The following is a 6,780-nucleotide window of genomic DNA, read 5'->3' on the forward strand; positions in this document are numbered from 1 at the left end:
CATTTTATTTCAAAGCAGATAGAGATATAAATAGAACAGCCGAAGTGTTCCGACCGGCAATCGTGCACATTCGAGTTTTCAAATTCAGAAGAGGAGAAATGGATTGTGCGCGCAACGCAGGCATTTATATCGTCTCCTACCATATTCACACGGACATAGACGTGTCATAGTATTGTACCACGTCTCGTTTCAGATCTGGGATCACTGAGTTGGGTAGGGCTGGTTTTAACAAATACATAACCTCATTTTTAAAATACAAAAATTATTAATAATTCTGTAGAGTGCGTGACAATAATTAAAAATAATAATTCTGCCTGAACTGAGAAGAAATACCCAACATCATAATCTAATCCCATGTAAGGATTTGTATTTTGAGCGGAAACAAGGACAGAAAACTTTCAGTGTCGTTTAATTCTTTCGATAACAATTATTATGAATCCTATTGCATGATATTATATATGGAATTATGCAGGGTCTCAGTAATTATAACCTTAAACTGCTTTAACATTTATCCATATTTAAAATGGCTAAATATTCGTATTTGGCCCGAAATTTACCAGAGGAATAAAATATTATTAAACAAATCGATAAACAATTAAAGGTTGAAAATCGAACACGACGACAACAACGGCCCACATCAAGAAAAATAGATTATTTGAGGTATTTTTCGAAATTGACACATGCGCACTGACAGTTTCCAGTCGAACGTCATATACGTCAAATGACGTAGAAAACTAGAAAAGTAATATCAGAAACTCATCTCTGGTAATATTATAACATACGCGTAGAAAACCACGTATAATACGTCACAGATATTATAAACGTAGATGCGGTACGGGGCTCCAGAGTGGGGAATTATATATATAGGACCAGAGATGAGACATTACATTTTCTGCCCTATCGAGGTGCTGCCCTCACCGTACTACGAAGTCGAATACTTGTTTTCTCATTCTTCGTAAAATATGACGGTAAAGCAGTAGAAAGATTTTTTGAGGTTAGAAAAGTTTGACATGTATGCATATCACTGCATTTTTTCAGATCTGAAGCCTGATCCAGGTTTTCGGTACAGTCTTTTTTTTAATAAAAAAAATCTTGAAAAATCATATTTTTAATTTAAAAAAAACTATTATAGAAATAAATTTCGAAATAAACAATTGCTGAAACATTTTTCTTTGACAAATATTTTTTTTAATTGAAATAATCAAATATTTATGCCAAAGAAACAACTTTTTAAATGTTTGAAGTGTTTAAACATTATTGTTTAAATTTAAAATTAAAATAATTAAAACAAAATATATTTATGGATAAGATATTTTGGTGGAAAATGTATATAGTATTTTTTAAATCACAAAAGTTCTTCCGAAAAATTGAAATGTTGATTAAAAAACACGTGTTTTTTTATATTAATTTGCCGGTAACATTTTTGTATCATTTTAATTTTAAAATGAAACAAATAATTTTTAACACTTTAAATATTAAACAAAAATATATTTGATACAAATATTTTATTATCATATTTTTAATAAATAATTAATATTGATTAAGAAACAATTTTATTTGGGGCGTTTTATTATTTGGGAATTTTCAAAGTTGTTAATAGTATAAACTGTTCAGGAATTTTATTAGTTTTGCAATTTTATTATTCGGGACAGAGAGTTTTACCGAGTCGAGAATTATATTTTTCGGGATATTTCAGCCGTCCCCATAGAATTACAGAAAAATTACTCTAATTATAATTTCGGCACTCGATCTTGTTGATTTTTTCCTACAGTATTAATAAAAAAATTGTGTAAGGAAATTTTTAATATTACAAAGTTAAAGATAATCTCAATTAAAAATTTAAAAAATTCGCTGTACATCCAATTTTTATTCTTGGGTCTTGGTGATTTTTTTCTAATCCTTTTAAGTCACTGATAAACGGGGGTGATTTTCTCTTAGAAAATAAGTGATTAAAATTTGAAAAAATTGGTCGGCTTTTTTGACATCTAGGTATGTATAGAAGGTAAACTTCCGAAAATGTAAAAACTAATTTAAGAACTATTTATACTCTTTTAAGATGCCAATACAATTTACACAACACTAATTGTAAAATTTGCAAATTTTTAGGCCTTCATTTTAAGAACTTGAATTTTAACGTTAAATATGATTCATTTTCAGAATACAGCCTTATTGTTTGAATTTTCAGAACTTTCGTTATTAGTTATAGGTTAGGTAAAAAATAACATTATGGGATTCGAAATTGTTACAACGCGAAAAAGATTAAATAAAAATTTAAAAATGCGAAAATACACCATTTTCCATGTTCATTTGCAATCCAGCGAGTCACTTTCTTCCGCTTTTTTTGAAATTCGATCCTCAGCTTTCAGTTTTCTTTTTAAAATATACCTTGAATTCAACGCATTTCAAATTCAATGTTTGCAGTTGCATTTAGATGTTTTTTGTTTTAAATATCAATTAATTAAAACATTTTATTTACTTTTAACGATTGTAATTTATAACTTCTAAAATTGATTAATTGTAGCTCAAACATGAAAAAGTATAGACTAATTTCAAATTTATAGAGGTTCTATCATATATATTGAATTATTAAAACCTCTGACCTATATTAAGGTTTTTAAAACAAAAGAATAAGTGTTATTTAGTCTCCAGAACAGCAATTTTTAAAATATTTAAAGCTTTAATAGTTGAGACGTTTTAAATTTTAGTGTTCAGTATATTGAATAATTTCAAATTTAAAGCTATTAAAATATGTCATGAGAATTTTTGAATGGAAAGTGTTCGATCATTTTAGATTGAAACATTTCAAATTATTTAGTTACAAATTAAAATCCTACAAATTCAAGTTTTATTAATTTTTTGATCATTTGTCACCCCCACAAATTATTATTATTTTTTTGTGTCAAGAAAATAACGCTTGATTTTTGTAAAAATTAACAAATATATATTAAAGGTTCACTCAAGGTCATTTTTGTTCAAAAATCTTGTTCCTGAATAAATTGACTCTTATTGTTTCCAATTTTGTTCTGTCACTCAGGGATTGTGTTTTTCATAGAAAACATTGAAATGTGGTTTTTTCACGTTTATGAAAATTATAATTGAAGGTCACTCGGAGTAATTTTCTTTGAAAAATATTGGCTTCCAAAGAATATTGGTCAAACAATAGAATGAATTTCTTCGCCCGAGATACAAACGTAAATTGTACAATAGTAAAAACAACTGGAAAAATTTAGACGAAAGCCGAATTTGATAAAGAAAACACACCTTTGTCGACCTATAAATACTAATTTTATTCCCTGAAAGATTTTTCAAAAATCTCTTCGAAAAACTTTTATTGTAACAATTTAATTGAAGAAAAATATTTGTTATAACAATAAAAATAGTACAATTTTTACATACAATTTCTAAAATGAAAAAACTGAATGTCAAAGCACAATCCAATCCGACTATTTTTTCGAAAGTTACCCGATATACAGACAACCACAAAATCAACAACAACGACGTCGTAGACGCCAGAAAGACACACAGATACCGACGTAAAAACTTGTTTTTCTGACTCAAGGAGCCTCAAAACGTTGAAATTTCATGAAATTCGCGGAAGTCATTTTTCGCATAAAACTCTTCTCATTATGGATGAGAATGTGATAAAATAATCATGGAGCCTTGAAAAAGTCTTGTTTTTCGCCTCTTGACTTTTTTCCATATCAAGCTTTTTTTGCTTCAAATGTACATTTTCGTTTGGTTTTTTGGATTTTGAAAATCCTTTAACTTTGGTAAGTTTGATTTTATGAAAAAAAGTTATCAAAAGCAAAGTCCAATTAAATCCGACCAGTCTTTCGAAAGTTATCCGTTATACAGACAACAACGACGACGCCGGACAGACAAACAGACCCCGACGTAAAAACTTGTTTTTTTGACTCAAGAGGCCTCAAAACGTCGACATTTGATAAAATCCAAAAAAGTCATTTTTCATAAAAAAACTAATACCTTCTCGTTTTGGATGAGAATGAAAAAATTATCAACAAGATTTGTAAAAAATCTTTTAAAGAATAAAATGATTGTCCCGTAAGTTAGAACTGAAAAATTACTATTTCAAAAAAATGCCTTTATTCAATTTCAAAACCTTTTTGAAGTATTATTTCAGTATAAAATATTCCATTTTAACCTATTTAGTTTGGAAATTAAAAAAAAAAAAACAATTTTCAATAGTAAACAACTTGAAAAAGAATTGTCACAATTTCAGAGTGACAAATTTAAACTTTGAATGTTACAATTATAATTGTTTTATTTTTTTATCTGTATTTCCAAGGTAAAAGTATTTCATTTTGATTCTTAAAGAACAGGATTTTACAAAAATGTTAGGAAAGATAGTACTCAGTCTAAAAGGCATTTAAAAGTTCCGAAAAGTTTTAAAAATAATTTAAAAAGATTTGAAATAATTTAAAAGAGAATTGATACTTTTGATGATTTTAAAATGTGTTGAAATGTTGACTTTTTATTTTGAAAAATTACATAATTTTAAGAGGAGGTATAAAAATATAGCACCGCTGAAAAAATCCCGAAAGGGATGAACGAAAAATCCCAAAAAATGAAATCTCCGCGGCACCTGAATAATAATTTTATAAAAATTGTATTGAAAAATACATTAAAAAACACGTGTGCTTTAAAAGAAAAAAATGTCCTGCCTAAATTTTCTTCGTACCTACATAAGAACATTTTTGAAACAAACTTTGCAGGATTCAATTCAACAACGATTTATATCAAAATTTATTTTTATTATTTTTTTATTTAAAAAAAATTCGATTTTTCAGAACTTTTGAATATTTTTTTCAAATACTATGCACATTTTCAAACAAAATTTTTCATACAGAAATATATATTCGATTATTGTATTTTCAATAAATAAATAATATTTAATAAATAATTTTTTTAATTGTTTAAATTCATGAATTTTCTAGTTCGGATATTTTATAATTCAGCCATTTTCTTTAGGAATTTTTCAACTTCGGTAATATCTTATTGTCCGGAATTTTATTTATTTTATTTTTCATGAATTCTCCAATTCGACTTTTATAATTTCGGGAATTTTATTCTTTGGTTACCTTTCAATTTACGAATTTTACAGTGTCGGGAATTTTATTTTTCGGGAATTTTTAGTCGCTTTTTCCGAAAAATAAAATTCCCACATCACTGTAAAAATTCCGAAATTATAACATTGTCGAAATATAAAAGTTCCGAATTGGAAAATTCTCGACAATTTACAATCTTACATAATTTGAGAATTGCCGACAGAAAATTTCCAAATTATACAATATCCGGACTAGCAACTCTCTAATTTGAACAATTAAAAAATAGTTTGTTAATAAATATTTTTTTAAATGGAATAGTGAAATACTTATACCAAAGAAAAACATTTTTTAATGTTTAAAGTTTCTAAAAATTATTGTTATAATTTAAAATAACAATAATTAAACAAATGTATTTTTGCATAAAAAATTATGTTTGAAAATGTGCATTGTATTTTTGTATATTACAGAAAACTCTCGCAAAAATAAAATTATTATTTAAAAATATGAAAATAAAAGTCGCGTTAAATTAGTCTGAATTGAATCCTGTAAAGTTTGATTCAATTGAAGCTCACGTGTGTTTAAATTTATGTTTGTATCAAATTTTTATACAATTATTGTTATTTTAAATTAAGACAATAATTTATCAAAATTAAACATTACACAAAATTTCTATAATAAAAATATTTGATTATTGTATTTGTTATAAATAAATAATATTGACCACAAAACTATTTTCTCAATTTCTGCAATTCGGGAATTTTCTAGTTTGTATATTTTATCATTAGACATCATTCGTCCTGAAGTTTTATTATTCGGGAATTTTCAAATTCGATAATATTGTAAACTGTCCAGAATTTCATTATTCTAGAATTTTTAAATTCGGGATTTTCAAGTTTCAGAATTTTATAATTTCGGGAAGTTTACAGTGTCGAAAATATTTCCAACATTTTAAAAAATTTATAAGATTGTAAAAAAGTCTGGAAGATTTTGAGGCTAAATTTTACGACAATATGGGAATCATTACAAATATATATAAAAGTTCTGAAAAACTTAAAAAATAATTTGAATTATATATATTTCGAGTAAGCTGTAGTAATTATAATAATTTAAAGTTTATTTTGAAATATATTTTATGGACCATGATATTTTTTATGAATATGACAATGAAATTCTGTTCGTCTAATTTTATTTACCAATGCGAAACGTAATCTGGCTTGGAACTGCCGTATTAACATCTAAAAACCGAAACAACAATTTTCATATCACTTGGAATTATAATTATTATTTATAAAAGTCTAAAAAAATCCATAGAAATTGCAGACCATAAAAATAAAAATAAATAATATTAAAGAACTATATACAGACAGTATATAGAATGAAAATTATAAGTAATAATTTTAGAAATATTGGGAAATATATAAAACCGTAATATAAATTATTCATCGACTTTCATTTGTGGTATTTATTAAAATAACCATGTTTTGCAAAGTTATAACTTATAAATGTAAAAATGTTTTAATTGGCAATTTACTAAATTTACTTTCAATCCAAATGGTTCTTGTCCGAGCTAAGTAACCATTATTGCGCCTCGAGGGGCCTACTGTGAGTTACTTACAGTCTGTCAAGTTAAAGCGTGGGTGGCTTTACTCGCAGTCGGTAAGGTGTATCGAGATGATTTTGGTGTCAAAATATTAAGAAGAGCTCCCTCTTTCAT

The sequence above is a fragment of the Belonocnema kinseyi genome, chromosome 10 (assembly GCF_010883055.1).
Source record: "Belonocnema kinseyi isolate 2016_QV_RU_SX_M_011 chromosome 10, B_treatae_v1, whole genome shotgun sequence".
In the NCBI taxonomy this organism is placed as follows: Eukaryota; Metazoa; Arthropoda; class Insecta; order Hymenoptera; family Cynipidae; genus Belonocnema; species Belonocnema kinseyi.